Genomic DNA, 17,703 nt, shown 5'->3' with positions numbered 1-17,703 from the left:
CCTTCACCAGCCATAATGCACAGCTGAAAAGCTCCAGGAGACCACTGAAAGGCATCCTGAAACTTCACAGCAGTGGCAGGAGGGAAAGGGAGGACACCTGGCCCTTCTGGCATTCACCTAGAACTGCACGGTTGTGTGCAGAGAGTGGGAAAGGGGAGGAGAGAGACAGTTATAGCCAGTCTGGTTATTCTTCCATTGAATCTTTAATCACCTCAACCGGATTTTTGTGATCTGGTAATTTTTTATCTGTTGGAGATGATAGGGTAGCCAGGAGTTATTAGTTCTCTGGATTCTGTAATGAATGCCACACAAGTCTGCTTTCCTTTAGCCTTCCCAGGGCTCATTTCTTGACCCTTTCCCTATGAAAGGAGACTTCTCTGCAAAAGGACCAGCTTATCTGACTTTCCATAAACACTGTTCTCATTACCCAAACTGGTTCAGGCAGAGGTTGTTCAGCTACCCACAGCAGAAAACACTGGGATGTGCTGCAGGGATCAGTGCTGTTCCCAAAGACCTGAAAGCTATTCATGTCTCCTCCTGGCATTCTTAGAACTTTATCCCACAAATCCCGGGTAAAAGAGTCTGTCCACACCAAGGATTACACAGAGTTAGGGTAACCTAGCAGAGCAAGCCACACTCCTGCAGAGGTCATTTCCAGCATTCCCAGCTCATGACTGGGTAGGGCTGCTTTACATTTCCTCCTTAGTCTCTCAAGGACTCTCTGGGAGCACTGCATGCAAGCACAGGCAGGGTCCCTGCTGACACACCCACAGGTTCAGTGCTTCCCAAACACAGTAAAGAAGATGATCCAAGAGCTGTGGTTCAGGCTGTAGAAGACGAGTGATCATAGAGGACAGTTACAGACCTTGCAACTGAGAGGAGGAAAAATATCTCCAGAAGCACAAAACTAAACATGCAGCTTCAGTTCTGGCATTCCCTAACATTCGAGTGCACGCCTCTTAAACATAACCATCCTTTTATCTAGTCCACGTACACCAGAAGAAAATGGTTGCAAATAATATGGTGAGGGGAAGAGGTGTTTAAACATCTCCTGTCACAATTTTAAGCAGCATCTTTAAGAGGACAACATAAGTGAATCTTCCAATAAGCTTTAACTTTCTAATTCCTGAAGTATCGACAACCATACGTAATTCGGTGAGGAAGCAGATCTCTGATGAGGTTCTGTCTGTAGCACACACTTTATGGGGCAAACACTTGTAGAAAGGCCATTTGACACACTACACCCAAAAGTATCAATAAACATCAGCCCAGAGACCTCTGCTAAGAAAGCAGCATTGACAGAGAATCTTACAAAGCCAGATTGTTTACACTGAATGATTTAGCCATTATCTCGCTTGAGGAACAAGGCAGTATCCAGGATGTTTCAATCTCTACTTGACACGAAAGGCAAGAGGTACAAGTTTACATCTACTAGCATAAATCTGGAGGGCTTCTGCTTGCTTACTGCTATAGAGACTGATGGAACACGGCTGTTCCATGTTCAGGAGCCCTGGGCAGAGGTCAGAGAGCATGAACAGTGCCACCACTACAGATGTTGTGTGCAGCCAGTGGAAATTCAGTCAAATACTTGTAATTGCTAAAGTAATTAAAGCTCATTAGTGAAAGTAAACACAACTGCCAAAGTTACTGCTCCTGAAGGAGTAAGTAGCATTCCTCATTTATTCACACCAGAACCAGAAGAAATCATTAGGACACGGATAAACTCTGGGCTGATGGGGAGGAGTGCTTTAATGAGGATATAGTTACAAGAGATGTTAATATGTTTATATATGTAAATTGTGAAAATTTTAAAAAGGAATACATATATACATATGTAAGAGGAATGGGAGGGGAGGAGAGGAGAGGAGAGGAGAGGAGAGGAGAGGAGAGGAGAGGAGAGGAGAGGAGAGGAGAGGAGAGGAGAGGAGAGGAGAGGAGAGGAGAGGAGAGGAGAGGAGAGGAGAGGAGAGGAGAGGAGAGGAGAGGAGAGGAGAGGAGAGGAGAGGAGAGGAGAGGAGAGGAGAGGAGAGGAGAGGAGAGGAGAGGAGAGGAGAGGAGAGGAGAGGAGAGGAGAGGAGAGGAGAGGAGAGGAGAGGAGAGGAGAGGAGAGGAGAGGAGAGGAGAGGAGAGGAGAGGAGAGGAGAGGAGAGGAGAGGAGAGGAGAGGAGAGGAGAGGAGAGGAGAGGAGAGGAGAGGAGAGGAGAGGAGAGGAGAGGAGAGGAGAGGAGAGGAGAGGAGAGGAGAGGAGAGGTCTTTCATGGCAGCAGAAATGAATTGATATTGTAAAGAAACATAAACAGTCCCACTGGACTGCCCACTCATGCTACACATCTAACATACTAATGTGAAGAGTGGGAAAAAAGTCAAATGGATCTATAAGGCACTGAGCAGCAGGGAGCTGGGCTGCCAATTTCAAAAATGGGAATTGATACAATCATATATCACAGCTTCTGAAGTGACCTCAAAGTAGTCAATCTCAAAATCTTTTTACTGTTAAACCACAGCTTCTAGCTCTTTAATCAGCCCAATTTCTACCAAGTGAGAAAAGGGGGCTTTAGAGGGCATTAGATGGGGTTTTTTCTGTGTACCACTGGTTTCAGCTTTTTAGGTTCAGCATCTGCTCTGGATCAAGAAGCAAAATTTAAGCAGATGATTTACAGGCAAACCAGTGTATGTACACTATATGTACACCTATAAATAGCCCCACATAGATACACATACAAGCACCTACAGGTTTGTATAAATGTGTATGATCAAATTACATACAGAGAAAAGCCTTTGTAGATACATGTACACCTCCACCTGTACCTATCTCTACAATTACACCTATCCATGCCTATGTACACATCTACACTTTATGTTATATGCATAGATGCCCATGTGTGAGGGGGTGTGTATAGTCATGCATAAAATGTAGGTACACTTGTAAGTTCCTGTTGGGGTCACTGGAGTCAGGACTGGTGCCTGAACACAGCTGTCCACAATGATCTGAGATATCCTCTGCTTTCCAAGGGAGCCACACAGGTCTGGCAGATGAGACACAGGTCTGGTAGATTCACGGCTTTGTGAATTGATCCTTCTGGAGGTCATGGATGATGATTTTGAAAAGTTTCAAATTGTATTGCATGGATATGTTTAGACAACTAAAACCAGCTCCCAGCCAATGCCTTCTCCAAAGCTGCTCAGCTGACCCAGAGCAAGCATCACTGGTTCACCTGCAGAGCTCTCGAACCTCCATTGACTGTCCTGACTAAATTCCCATTGCCTGGTGAGGAAGTTGAGCAGCCACCACACATATTGACACCTGTATGAAAACAGCAATGTTCAGCAGTCCTAACCTCAAACGGAAATCCCAGCTGTTAACGTAGATGTATGAATTCTCTCATAAATTTAACTTGGAAAAGGCTGTAGTTGTTTGCTCAGCTCATGGCATTAAAAGCGTGTAGTGGAGTGCAAAAGCTGTGCCTGCTGCAGCTGTAAGTGGAACAACAATTTTAGGTGTTTTTACATGTTTTTCAGTGATTGACCAGTTGTATACTCTGACTGATTTAAGTTTACCTATTGCAACATGCAAGCAAAAGGCAATCATCTTGTCACAGCTAAATTTATCCTGCTATTGCCTGGTTCTGGATTACTATTTCTTTCACACCTGAGTACTTCTACAATGCCTCAGAGAAAAGAACCATTTTCATTTCTGAGAGAAAATGAAGTGTTTTCTCAACACTTTTTTATGGCAGTCTATAACATTGTTGACATTTTTGTATTGAATATTTTATTGTATTTAAATTCCTTCTCAACCTCAGAAAGCTCTCTTTAAGAACAAGGAAAATCCAGCTGAAATTGGTCCATTCAGACTATTTATCAAATTTACCACTTAGGATTTTTTGTGCTTGGTGCTTTAACATAGTTCAGAGATGTGCTGTCCCTACACAAGCTGGAAATGCAGGGCCCACTTTGGCAGCTGTTCCAGAAGGAAGCAACCCCCAAAGCACCCAGGACTGGGCTGACCCCAGTGCCTGCATAACACACCTCTATTGGGAGGCAGGAATTCCTATTGCTACAGTCTCTCTGTTGTATCTCTGCAATAGCTCACGCTGTCAGGCTCAGGGAATAAGAATTTTCTGTGTACAGTCATTTTCCCACATTCATGTAAAAAGAGCTGCCATCACTACTTTATCCAAAAAACAAACTTCAAAAATCACAAATTCTCCGTGTGACTAAGATGAATCTGATTTCATGATTCAGTAAAGTACATTTTTCACTTGCTAGTAGACTTTGCCAAATATTTTCACAGGCTCAGGTTTACCTGTTAGATGCTTTTTGCACTGCCCTAAGAACAAAGTGGTTTGTCAATTCTCATATTGATCCTGTCTTGTGTTTGCTGATGCTTTGAAAATGTATTTTTAAGGACATAGACACAATTAAGAGTTAATCATTTTTCAGGGGAAATAAAAGGAGCTCTAACATGCTATATTTTGCAAGGTAACATTCTGAGGAGAAATGCTGTGTGCTTGTTGACAGCATTACAAGGCTAATGTCAGCACCAGAGTCACACCTGGAAGCCTGCCCAAATTTTCCACCAGGACTCCTGATGTCAGTGGCACCTGTGGATAAGCAATACATGCAACAATACTCAAGCCATTAATTTAGCAAAGCAGGATCTTTTAATTTACTGTTTGTCAGCTCTGTAGTTTGGCATCACAGAGATGAGAACTAGGGATGAGAGAATCTGGGTGAGGAGAGTATCTACCCACACCAGCTATCCAAAGTGCCTGCTCCAAGGTGAGAAAGATCTTTCAGGGGGAATGATAACACATGCAGTTATCATTCCCTCTGAATGTAGTTCAGAGTAGTTCTTGTTTCCCAGCCACTCTCCTAGCTGCAGGCTGAATTCCTTTGTATTCTGGTAACTGCAAACTCGAAGAAATCTCCCACTGTAAAAGCAGACTGGAAACAGATAGCTTGCTTGAAATACTGGATCACCTCAATGGGTGAGCAACAAAGAAAAGATTAAATAAGTGCATGAATAATGCATTATCACTTTCTTGGCTGCTATTTCAACTTTTTTATCATTTTTATATAAAATAAAAATCAAAACAAACAAGTTGTTGCCCTTCTTTCCTTGGATAAAGGATTAGAGAATCACCGAATCATAGAAGGATTTGTGTTGGAAGGGGACCTTGAACATCATCTGTTTCCAACCACCCTGCCATGGGCAGGGACATCTTTTGCTAAAGTGAGTTCCTCAGAGTCCCATCCAACCTGGCCTTGAACACCTTCAAGGATGGGGCATCCACAGCTCTGGGCAACCTTTTCCAGTGCCTCGCAACCCTAAGAGCAAAGAATTTTTTTTCTACTGTCTAAACAAAACCATCTCACTTTCAAATTGAAGCCATTCCCCCTTGCAAGTGACCACCAAAGCACAAGGGGAAACTGATTTAAAATCATTTAATCAGTTCTTTCAGCATTTTTTTTCTAAGTGCACAGTTCCTCAGAAAACCACAATTTTTCAAATGAACCATGCTGAATTTAGATATTCTCCAAGAGCAGCAGATGTGAAAGAGGGTGACATAATCTTGTTTTACCACTCAGCCAGGGCCTCAGTGCAAGTGCTGCTGCCAAGGGCTGATTGAAACCCAGGTTAGCAAAGGGCTTTGGGACTGCAAACTACCTAACACAACATATGCTGCACTCACAGATCCTGTAAAAATACTTCATGTATGAAAATAGTGTCTGCTCCCTTCCTGCCAGTCCAGCTATCTGGTCATTTTTCATTTATAATGAAGGATGGCTTCATGAGCCAGTGAATTCAGGTCATTATTCAGAACACAGATTTTAAAGCATTCAGGTTTCTATGCTTAAGAGCCTTGTTTTAGGAGAAAAATACAGGAAAGGGATAGGAAAAGGTCTCACTCTTTATTTGGTCCTTGCCTTATAGTCTGACAGGACTTGTAAGAACTTCTTCAGTAAGGTGGCAGGTGTTGAAGTGAAAGAATGGATACCTATCCTTGCCAAGCCCAGTGCTCTCACTCCCCTCTGATGAGCTGCTTCTTAACACCAACTTGCTTCTCTTTCACTGCTTTATTTCTTTTCTCTGCACGCACTGAGAAGCCTTAAAATACAAAGATCACACCTAATTATTTTTAAATTATTATTTTGTTTTCAATCTTAAAAAAAAAAAAAAAAAAGAAAGTTAAATTTTTAGGTTTGGATTCTACTTCTAGCAACATAATAATTCTGTGTAAAGATTCTCATGACAGGATTTTAAAGGATCATATCTCACTGACTTCACTGGAAGATCAGATACCAAATAACTCCAAAGGCTTGGGGCTTTTTCTCTGCCCTCCCTTAATATTTATCTGCCTCTGACCTAAAGCTTCTCTGGAAATAGGAAAAGCAGCACAAATCCTTGGAGCACTGTCAAGACATGGAAAGCACAGGCGCCCAAGAGAATGCACCATATCCTCAAGCCACAGAGCCTCAGCACTGTCCCTGACCCATCTGCACATCCTTCCTTATAGTCTTGTTCCCAAGTGTCTCCTCTGGGAGCCATACTCCTGCTGGCTGACTTAGTTTGCAGCTGCAGAACCTCAGCCCTGGGAAGGGGTTTTGGTGAGTTACCAGTTGCTGGGGTTTCCTGTTGTTAGTTCTCAGGGTAGCCAAGAGTCTGTCAACAATGACCTGAGTTGAATAGTCCATAAACATCATCTGTCCCCTATAGCAATGTCCTTCTCCAACCTGGAGTACCCAGGGAAGAACAGATAGGATGGAGCAGGAGGAGGGCTGCTCAAGGAAGCCAAGCAGATGAGACAGGCTCAGTCCCAGGGTGGGTGTATAAAACTCAGATGGCTGAGTCCCACTCCACATGCCATGTGTGTAGGTCTGTGCCTCACACACAGCGCAATCCTGGGGCTTCCCTCTGGATCAATCAATACCGTGGATGTGATCCCTGGCCCACTGCACTTTGAATCTGGGGCTCACAGAGCCAGGGGGTCACTGATTTTCAGAGCCACTAAGGATGGCCCACCTCACAGGTCTCCCCATCGGGTGATGCGTTCCAATTCCACCCACTGCCACTCTCATATGCCCAGACCTCCTTCTGTCTTCCAAACCGTATCCTGCCAGCACAGTGAGAGTATAGGAAAAAAAGCCTTTAAGTGATCTGCCTGGAAATCAGATTTATAATTTTTTTCCACAGAAACAGAGTAAAACAAGGATAGAAAATGCACAGGACTTCACACTGGTTTTTGCAACACAGTTTAGATATTTTTAGGTGGAACACAGGCCTCAGTCTCCCTGGTTGGTTCATTTGTTCAAAAAGTAGAAATAAAAAACCTGATCTGAGAAAAGCAACTTGGCATAAAAATCCCAGAAAACAGAAGGAGGAGAAAATGCACCAGAGCACTTATTTCATTTTTGTCATTGACTTTATTGATTGCAATAAGAGTATATGATTCTAAGGCAGAGATTTTTATCCATGAAGTTAAAGCATTTCATGAAAATAGAGATGAAAATATTTCTTCTTTTGGTGGTAGATGGCTTAAAACCTAGTTGATTCCTATCCTAAGGCCCTATTCTCTGGGACTTATTCTAACAGAAGTACATTTCACCCCCATGCCCATGAAGCTGAAAAGATTGCCTGGTAAATCTGTGCTCGGTTTTCTACAAGGCTTGATTCACTCTGCCCCAAGCTGTCAGGCACTGCAGTTGCCTATCATCATCTAACCAGGCAGGATGTGCTCAGTTATGCATTTGGAGCATTGTATCTGAATTTTTCTGCATTGAAAACAGACTTTCTCATGATCTGAGGGGCGGAGTGACCCTAAAAGAGTTGGATGATCTTCTGTATTTATATAGAAATGTAGTAAGCTGCTTACCAGATGGACTTGTTTGCAAGCTTGCCCACTTCTGACATGAATCAATTCATTTACAAGGAGATTTTCTGGAAACCAGCAAGCCCCCAAAAAAGAAAACCAATGTGATACCAGTACTGCCACCTCGTGTAGGCTCTGACCATTGCAGTTGTTTTTTCTACAGGAGCTTTACATTTTAGTAGCACTTAATGAGCGACACAAAAGTCATTAACCAAGCAGATCCTTTAAATGGCTGCACACAATACAAAGGATATTATTACTCTGTTACCCTTCCAGATCCTATCCTTCAAAGACAACATCTGCAGCAACAAAAAGCACTCTTGGATCTGATTCGTAAGTGGACTTCCATATCATGTAGTGTAAATTGAATGGTTAATCATAATTCCTTTTTGGAAGTGAAGAAATAAAAGAAAACACTGCAGAAAAGTGGGGAAGACAGTGTGCTTTATGGAATGATTCACTACACCTGAGGAGAATGACCACGGCAAAAGGAGTGAAAAGCTAAAGCAACAGGCAAGATCATCAAGCAAATGTAAAAGAGGGACTGACAAGTTAAAAACAAACAAAATATTCCAGAAAGGAGAAATGGGGAAAAAAAAGATTGAAAATTGCTCTATATCACTTTTTGTCATCTTGGCAGTGAATCTAGGCATTTTTTTCTGAACTCAAGTAACACCCATAAGTTTCTGTTGCATCATCTCCAAAAGCAGAGGTGGTAGTGGACAGACTGTTGAACTTCCAGATGTAATGCCTGCAGAGTTGTTTGTAGGGCTGAGGGAGGCAAGAGGGCTGTGTCAGTGTGGGGCCAAGGACACTCACTCCACACCAGTGCAAAGGTCTGGAACATTCCCAACCTCTCCCTGCCCTCTTGGCCCCACGTACACCCAGGATGGGGATAACCATGAGCTCACTGATGCAAGGCCTGCTGCCAGTGTGGAGCTCTCTGGAATGTAATCCTCTGTTTTGGACACATGACACCAAAAATAAAGCAAGAATAATCAATTCAAGAACTAGGGAACATCCAACCAGGTTAGTAGGATTGGTGAAGAGAGCAACCAAGAAACAGGAGAGCAAAGAATCACTCTGCCAAAGGATTTTCAAAGTTTACAGGAGCTCAAGGGCTCAAGGGACTGGACAAATATGGCAAGAGAAATCCCCAGACATGACTAGAGACACACAAAATAAGCAGGACATTTCTAACTCAGCAAAGCAAGTTATTCTACATTCTCCACATCACCCAGTCAGACATCCTGACTCCAGAATTGTGCTAGTGCCTTAAAGAGAGCTTCCAGAAATCCTAGCAGAAACAGGAAAGCAGAATGAAGCTAGTCAGTCCTCCAAAAAATTAATATGAATTTAAATTTCATTTGACTTAACAGAGACATTCTTTTTTTCACTGGATAACTTTTCCCATAAAAATCAATATATCCATAGTATTAGAAGGACTGTTTTTTTCACTATGCTGACAAATACTATGTTTGAATAGAAATTGTGATTTTTTTAAATTTTTTTTTGTTGGGTTTTTTTGATTTATTTTTTATTTTGTTTTGTTTTGTTTTGTTTTGTTTTTGTTTTGTTTTTGTTGTTGTTGTTAAAGTGAACACTTTACCACAATTTCACAAAGCCTGGTTTGGGTCAGGCTTCCTAAAATTTTATAAAAATTGTGCCTGGAACCATCTCTTTGTCCTTCCTCCCAGGAAAATTCCATGCAGATAACAGCCCTTGTTCACCTTTCCATCCACCAGTCAAACCAGAGTGACAGAGTTTGGACAGAAATTGACTTTCACTGCAGCTACACATGCAGTGCAACTCTCCTGCTGGCTATAAGAATGACAGTATAGAAGGAAAGAGTGAGACCCACGACACCTGCAGTCACACACAATGCTCAGACACTCAACAGTCACTATTCTGCATGTCCTTGGGTAACTGCAAAAAAGCTTGGGGAAGCTCTCCCTTATCACAGGCTCAGCTTTCAAACCTGCTTTTCATCTTGTCAGTGTGGAACAAATTCCTTTCTCTTTCACATAGGGCCTTTTCTTTTTTTTCCTTATTACATCCAGCATAATAGTGATCCCCATCACTTCAGTTTTGATTGATTCATGTTTCCATATCACAGGGAAGAATTTAATTTAAGCAAAGTTGTCACATTTTGTTTGTCAGTGTAGCACATGGGGACAAGGCTAACTGCCTGGAAAGCCTTAAAGCAGGCTTTTTCAAAAATTTTGGTTTATTATACTTTTCTGTGGCAAGCAGAAGAAATATTTTATCACATAATTTATGGAAAATAGAATCTTGGATAGACAGAAAAACAGAAACACTTATTAAATATCATATGGCTTTTATCACGGTCCTTAATTAGGTTTTTCTACCTTATCTATAGCCCTGTCATTTCTGCTTGAGAATAAAAAAAAAAAAACTCTTCTGGAAAATATGAAAAATCGCGCTCCAAACACAAACAAGCGTACTTGATAAAACATGAAAGTGCTGTCCTGGGATACATGTTTGAATGACTCTTTAAAACTAGAGAATTATGGAAATTGACATATTTATTGCAAGTGCTTATTTGTTGAGTGCTGTTTGACATGTAGAATTATAGTTCACATCAATTTGTTCAGCGTCACTAATGAGTGCTGTATATACATTACCTGCAGAGCTTTTAGATCCCTATAACATTGCAGCAGTGGGCAGTGGTCTAAGGAAATGAGATTAGCTTCATTCTAAGTCCCGGGGTCTAAATAAATGACTTCAGCTTCAAGACATCAGATGAGATAACGTGCCAGACAAAATACATCACACCAAAGTATCTGGTAAGCTTTTTATTGTAGGACACAAAATGAAACAGATGAATATAGTAATGCAATCTAAAAAATCTCTGAACATCTATTCTTTAAAAATTGAATTAGTGTCTCATTTCCCATTAATCAGTAGGTCATATCTCTTTCTGATCCTATAAATTGGATGTAGAGTGAGATACATTTCCAGATGTCTCCAGCACCAACACCATATTCTGTGGAAATTGCAGAAATACTTTTCTCTCCATGACAGCCTCCCTTTAGAAATACCCTTACACCATGTGGAGTTACTTTTGTTTAAATTAGATGTGCCAGTGCAGGAAAATATAAACACTACAAGCATCCGCTGTGTAGCAACAAAATCTGATTGAACCATCATGATCAAAATGAGAAAGGCATTCTCTACAGCTCTCCATAATGTAAATCAAAAACATATTTAGGGGCATGGGCTAAAGTGAGAGCTTCACAAAGCCCTTGCAGACTTAATATAATATATAGGATGGCTCCCATTCTTTGTTGCTTCATCCGAAGAGTTAAGGTCACTGAGAGAAGAGGTAAAATTCAATCTTTACAGTACCAAATTTTCATTATCCTTTCATCTCTCTGTCTCCAGTTCTCAGACACCTTTTGTGCCTCCTGATGCAATTTAAAACCCTATTAACACAAACAATTGCTGCAGCTTTATCAGGGGCTGTGTGTGCCTGCGGACCCGCTGCTGCACCTGTATTATAATCAGCAAGCCAGCGGGCTGTGTCTAAAGCCAGTCCCCCGGGAAAGGGGCCTGAATGTGGGCTCATAGCCCAGAGCTTCCAGCAGGAGCAACTGGAGCTCTGTGCCTGTGCAACCAGGGCTGGAGAACACCCTGAGTTCCCTTGGCCTTGCCTAATGTATGTCGTTCTAAAGAGAGTCATTGAGATTGAGGTTACTTTCCCAGATTTCTTTTATAACCAGTGGGGAGCAGGCACCATCAAAGGATGCCTCACCTCACTCTAAAGTGGAGGCCTGCATTTTCTATAATATGTAGATTTGCCCATTGAAAGACAGTGTTTCCTTAGAGAAAAACACCACAAATCAAGACATGAGGCCAAGCATTGCCACCATAAAATCCTGCACCCCTATATATACATTCTTTTCAAGGAACACAGACATGAAAATAATGAAATTGTGAAGAAGGGAACAGTAGAATTTTTACACCTCATAGGAAACAATTTCAGGGTTCAGTCATCCCGCTGTGCTTGAGCATGTGCTTTAATTCTTAACAGTTATACAAGTTATGCAAAACCAAATGAAAATTAATGGCAGGAGAACCAGATTGATTTTATTACAAGAGGGAGGAGAGAAAAAGGAGAGGATAAGGAAGCAGTGCATGATGGCAGGTTGAAGGTACTGCTGTGTTAGCCAGCTGCCAAAAGTTGCAGGAGTAAAGCAAAGTGGGGACATGCTGCTTCTGGCCCACCAAACCACCAAGAACAAGCATGCCTGTGTAACACGAGTGCAAAAAATCTGATGTTGTAGGCACATTGTTAAAGTGTTATTAACTATCATGGCAACTGTTAAATCCACATAATCTGAAAAAGAGAACAAAAACTCTATTTTGTGTCCTGTGAAGATAGCTGCATACATACAACTACATAACTCTCTCTCCTCATTCAACCCTTTTCCAGGCTGCACTGGATTTGTTACTGTGACTGAGCAAATTCAGGGCCAGTGGCAAATAAATATAATCAATGGGTGAAGTCTCGAAAAATCAACATCAGAAGTTGACATTTGGAGTTAGATCCTGTGTTTATATGTGACAGCATTGTGACAGTAATGTCTATAGTTTGACACAAAGGATTCAGCATACACCTCCCAAGGCATTTAAGCATCTAAATCTTCCTATCACTCAAAATTCCAGATTCAACCCTCTACGTATCTGCTGTAACAAGCCCAGCACCATCCTGTATGAACATATTATGAGAGAGCAAAGGCTCAGACTCCCTTTGCATAACATGGAAACCATTAATGAGAACCCAGAATTTTAAAAATACTAGGGAAAGACTTCAAGAGGTTATTTGGCTCACAGAGCAGATCTATGTGGCTTCTGGACTACATGTTTCATAAACTTGTCAGTCTGTCCACAAGATTTGAAAACACAGCCATTGATTTTGAAAGCTGCTTCTAGCACTTGCACAAATTTTGGAACAGCTTTTCAAAAAGTTAAGCATCATATAGTCAAGGGAACAGTTTCTAAGTGAACTTATCTTCTCTTACTACATCAGCCTCGTTGAAATAATCATGGTTATTCCAAGAATGGTAGATACATACTGATCTACTGAAGCACATCTTTCTGTTTGAGAGTTAGGTCAGAGACAGCATATGTTGTATTTTCGTCAGCAAGATTGCCACACAAATGGCAGCATGAAATTGTGGAAGACCTATTAATATTACTACTTGGTATAGCTAAGATAGTAATATAAAGATTTTAAGTCATGGTATTAGGGCATAATCAAACCTTACAGAGTTGCCCAAGCCCTTGGCTCACAAATTTTAAATTCAGCTCTACATACCACAGAACATCCTACATGAATTCGTGCATCTAGCAGATATAAAGCTATTAAAGAGTTGACATGGTTAGTTATGTGGCACAATATTCATAATTATTGCTTGCTCTGTCAGTGAAATACAAGGGAGAGGAAATGACAAATTCAAATTCAAATATCACCCGACATGCATGATACATGTCTGGGAAGGAGATAGAGTGAATTCCCCTTCAGGCAGGGATGCTGCTCAGGTTCTGTTATTCAGATTGTGTTGTCTCTTAATCTTAGCAGCACAATCCTTCTGTGTCAGATTAAAATATTTTTAACTTCTTTTGACTCTTTACCCTTCTCTTCACCTTTGTCTCTATCTGTTATTGAACAAGCATGTCTGAGTTACAATTGCCCAGGAGATCACAACAGGGAGAAACACAGCAGATTGGAGAGATGCTTTCCTGGTGGGAATAGGGCTGTGCCAGCCTGTAGACCATCACACATGGTCCTGGCACTGGCTTTGACTGACAAGAATTACACAGTCACATTTGCATAGGTGTTAAAAAGGCACTGTTTTGGTCTCTAAACTCATAGGCTAAAATAAAACAAAAACACTTGACCACCAATATTCCAAGGACTAAGAACCCTTGCTCTAGTGAATTTTGGGAAATATTGAGAAAATTAAGCTTCCAACAGACAGGTTAGAGTCGAATTAACATATGACAGTGATGCAGTCACTCCTCACACCAAGAATATGTACAAAACCATTATCTCAACATTATTTCACAGAGACTGTGAAAAAAACCCAAACTCCTATCCACACATTGTATCTAAAGCCTACAAGATGTTGGAGTTCCAAGATTATGACTCCATGTACATGCAGCAGTTCTCTCTCACTCATCTGTGCACATCAAACTGCGATACTGTGCAAAGAGGCTTGCACAGAGAAGAGGGAACCCACGAGTATCTTGGCTGAAAGAAAATTCAAATTGCCCTAGACCTTCATGATTGTGAGTAGGATGGTGATACTTATGCATGTTTACTTTGTCTGACAACACTTTGAGCGTTACACAGAGTTGATGGGCAGCTCAGGCAAGAAGAAAAGAAGCACTATTAAAAAAAGGAAAATAAACTTGCAAGCAATACTGATTCTCAATGTTAGTGGTATTTCTCAAGTTCATATTATATTTAAAGTGTACTGTTTAAATCTACATAAATTACGTTTTGATAGCAGTAATGGGAGAAAGATTGAATGAGTTTTGAATTAATGTCTTTGTGTATTTATTGCCAAATGTGTCAGGCTTCTAGTTTCTCTAGATATATTTTTTTTATGGTTGAGAGAGTACAGACTAGTTATTTTTTTTAATGTAGTGTTGATGACTAAGATGAACTGGAAACATATCATTTTTTATGTCTATATGTATTTGTAAAATTAAAAAGAAATACTGATGCTTCTTTTGACACATTTGTTTCCTTTAATGGTTTGAGTACTACTCAGAAATACTTTAATTATGTGACCTCAAGTTTGAATTACCTTCCTTCTGCTGATTAATCAAGCTCAGTGATGGAAAACAAAGCACAGTACTATTCATATCTCTTGTTATCAAGGAAAAAGAGAGAGAATAGTGACAGATGAAATATCAGTTATTACCAGTGAGGAACTTTTATTTTCCAACAATAGAGCTGAATGCACCAGTCTACATGATCCTGTGAGTTTTTCCCTATGATTCTATCCCCATGAATCTTTATTGCCATTGATGAAAAATAGGAATTCACAACCTGATTCACAGATCCTGATTTAAGAGAGTCAGTAAACACATTAGGTAATTGGATGAAGTCTCTCTTGTGCATGGTCCATGGCTGGAAAGTAGGGGTTTATATCACATAGCAAGCAGCAAGCCTGAATTTTCAAAATCAGATATTTTCAACAAAGTATAACCAAACAGATAAACTAGTGCCAAAGATTAGAACTCTCCTTCATTTTTTTGGCAGGTTTCCATGGCACATGAAATTCAGTACCCTAAATGATGGGGGAGACTAAGGGTTACTTCACAACTGAACAGTTGCTCCAAGCTGTTTACAAAGACACTTAAATGTCAGTGTAATTTTTCAAACACAACTGATTTTCATGCTCTTATCTTCATGTTGCATAGAGAACCAAGATTTTATCTAACACATTTCTTTCTTCAACTCCCAAAAAAATCTTCAGTGAAAATAAGCAGTACAGAAAGAGAAATTACCCTTTTTCTGAAAACATTTAATCCCAAATTTGTACTTTTACAAGATGGTATTCTCTCTTCATTTTGTCATCTGAAGCCCTATTTCTGAACCTGCATTCCAAACTTGAAGATGAAACATTTCTCAGTAATTTTAAGAGTGGTTGGGAGGGAATGAGGATTATAAAGGGTGCACTGATTTTATATAAGTAATGTCACATGTGTTTCTACTGGATAGATGAATCACTCCATGTTTTAGATAGATTAAATATTACTGAAATACTGAAAGTGTGTGTAAGCTTTATTTTAGGAAATATAAATTAGTAACAGGATAGGCTAAAATTGCAAAGCTTAAAAATATTAATAAAGGAAAGGGTGATACCCACTCTGAGGGGACTGAAAAGCCACTGAATTGAGATTCTTCCCAGTCCATTAATTATTCAGAGATTATTTCTAACTGAGGCACGTGGAGCCTACACTAGGGCTGTTTGCTGAGTAGCTTAAGTGGTTGTTTGTCAGACAGCAGCACAGCAGGAGTGGTGGTGCTTATTTGGTCATGGGGAATGCTCTGTGTTCCTCAGCTGGAAAACTGATGTAGTAATGGAAGAGAGGAATGGCAAAGAAACTCATAAATTTAACCACTGTGCTTCAGTGGATCAAATGGGGACCACCTATAGGGTTCAGTGCTGCTGGACTTGAGCATCTGTCATTCACCCTGCTCTGATCTCATCAAATCATCTGAGGTAGGAAAATTTGTACAGGGAGAAAAATAATTTCTCATGCTGGATTCCAAAAAGGTAACACACTGCATCCTAGTAATGAAAAATAGATAAAAATCTCACTCACATCCTGGGAAAACTTTGCCTGTAAATCTGGTGGAACATTTTGAATAATGGGAGAGTTATGACACAGGCTCGAAGGAGAGATCAGATGCTCACAATGAATCAAGCACCACAGAGTCCTCCCCTGCTCAATGCAAGGGGCTGGATCTGAGTAGTACCTTGATCCTTTCAATCCCATCATCTGTGATTTGCCATTGAAAAGACTTTCTTGCAGAGAGCTGACAGAAGTCCGGCTTTGTATGCAGGGGGAGCTGCAGGGACCGAGTCGTTATTGTTCTGTCATTGTCTGAGAAGCCTCTGTGTGCCAGTAGATATTTATAATCTGGTATGCTTTTTAATAAGTGCATTATCTCCCAGAGAACAGCATGTTTGATATAATTCAAGTGGGATATATTAAACACAAGTTCCATGTGAATGACGGAGCTTCCAGGGGAGGTACGTGACAAGCTGCATTTGCGAGGCTCTGTCTGCTCAGGAACACACTAGAAAAAACAACCAAGCTGCCATCTTGATTGGATCTCTTCCTGCTAACAAATTAAACAAATAAAAATTAGAACATCAAATAAAGGTTTCTGGATGCCGTGAATTGTGGGAGGACCAGTATGCCTGCACATGAACATGAGTGTTTGCAGTAGAAAAATCAAGGCAGTTTAGTCAGGGCAGCAACACTTGTCCTATACAAATTTAATTTGGTCAGACTCACACAGCACATAGAGCTACCAAGCATAAAAAGATCCCTTTGTGGTAATTTTCTTACAGCAGAGGACTCACTTTGGCTTTGCACAATCAGTGCCACATTCTCACTAGGTGTAAAATATCACACAAAGCACAGCATAAAATTATCTGAAGGGTTCTAACAAAATTGAAGGAACTATAAACCTTGGAAAGAGGAAATACTTCGCATTCTCTTCCTTATCCCTTCCCCCAAATCCCTGGCTTTTCATGACATAATATATATGTAAGGCTTTTGTTTGAAAAGCCATATTTATATTTCCCCCAATAAACAAATATGAGACCATGCTGTGTTGCTGGAAACATGATAATTAGCTTTGCTGCAACATGAGAGCCTGAGGTGATGTAGTGGTAGATTAGGGCACACAAGCCACATCCCTAAACATTTTTCAGCAATCAGATGGGGAAATGAGAGTTACAATTGGAACAGCTACAGAAATAAAATATCTCTTCATAGCTCTCTCGTTGCAACTAGAGCTCTGTGTGTTTTACTGTATAGTGACACTAGATTTCCTTGTTCATGTTGCTGAAACAAGTAGGTCACTGATGCTGCATTTGGAGAGCACTCTAGAAATGTTTCTGTTTCAGTTAAAGCCCATAAGCACTTTCAGATAAAGAGGGATAGACACAGCAGTGAGCATCAGCTGAATGTTTGAGCTGCATGTCAAAGCAACAGAATTAAATCAATATCAATTTTCTTGCAGGTCAGCATAAGAACCAAAGAAAAATACAGC

General features: G+C 40.6%; 1 long non-coding RNA gene across 1 annotated transcript in view; it reads right to left on the bottom strand.

Moving 5' to 3' along the window:
• Positions 1-8,559: 8,559 nt before the first annotated feature.
• Positions 8,560-17,703, bottom strand: part of LOC134546752 (uncharacterized) — a 100,160-nt gene continuing 91,016 nt past the window's right edge. Inside the window, exon 3 of the long non-coding RNA XR_010079254.1 lies at positions 8,560-16,764. This is a non-coding gene — a long non-coding RNA (uncharacterized LOC134546752). The remainder of the gene's footprint in view (positions 16,765-17,703) is intronic.

Source organism: Prinia subflava, chromosome 2, assembly GCF_021018805.1.
Source record: "Prinia subflava isolate CZ2003 ecotype Zambia chromosome 2, Cam_Psub_1.2, whole genome shotgun sequence".
Taxonomy (NCBI): domain Eukaryota; kingdom Metazoa; phylum Chordata; class Aves; order Passeriformes; family Cisticolidae; genus Prinia; species Prinia subflava.
This window is presented reverse-complemented; position numbering and strand designations above follow the sequence as displayed.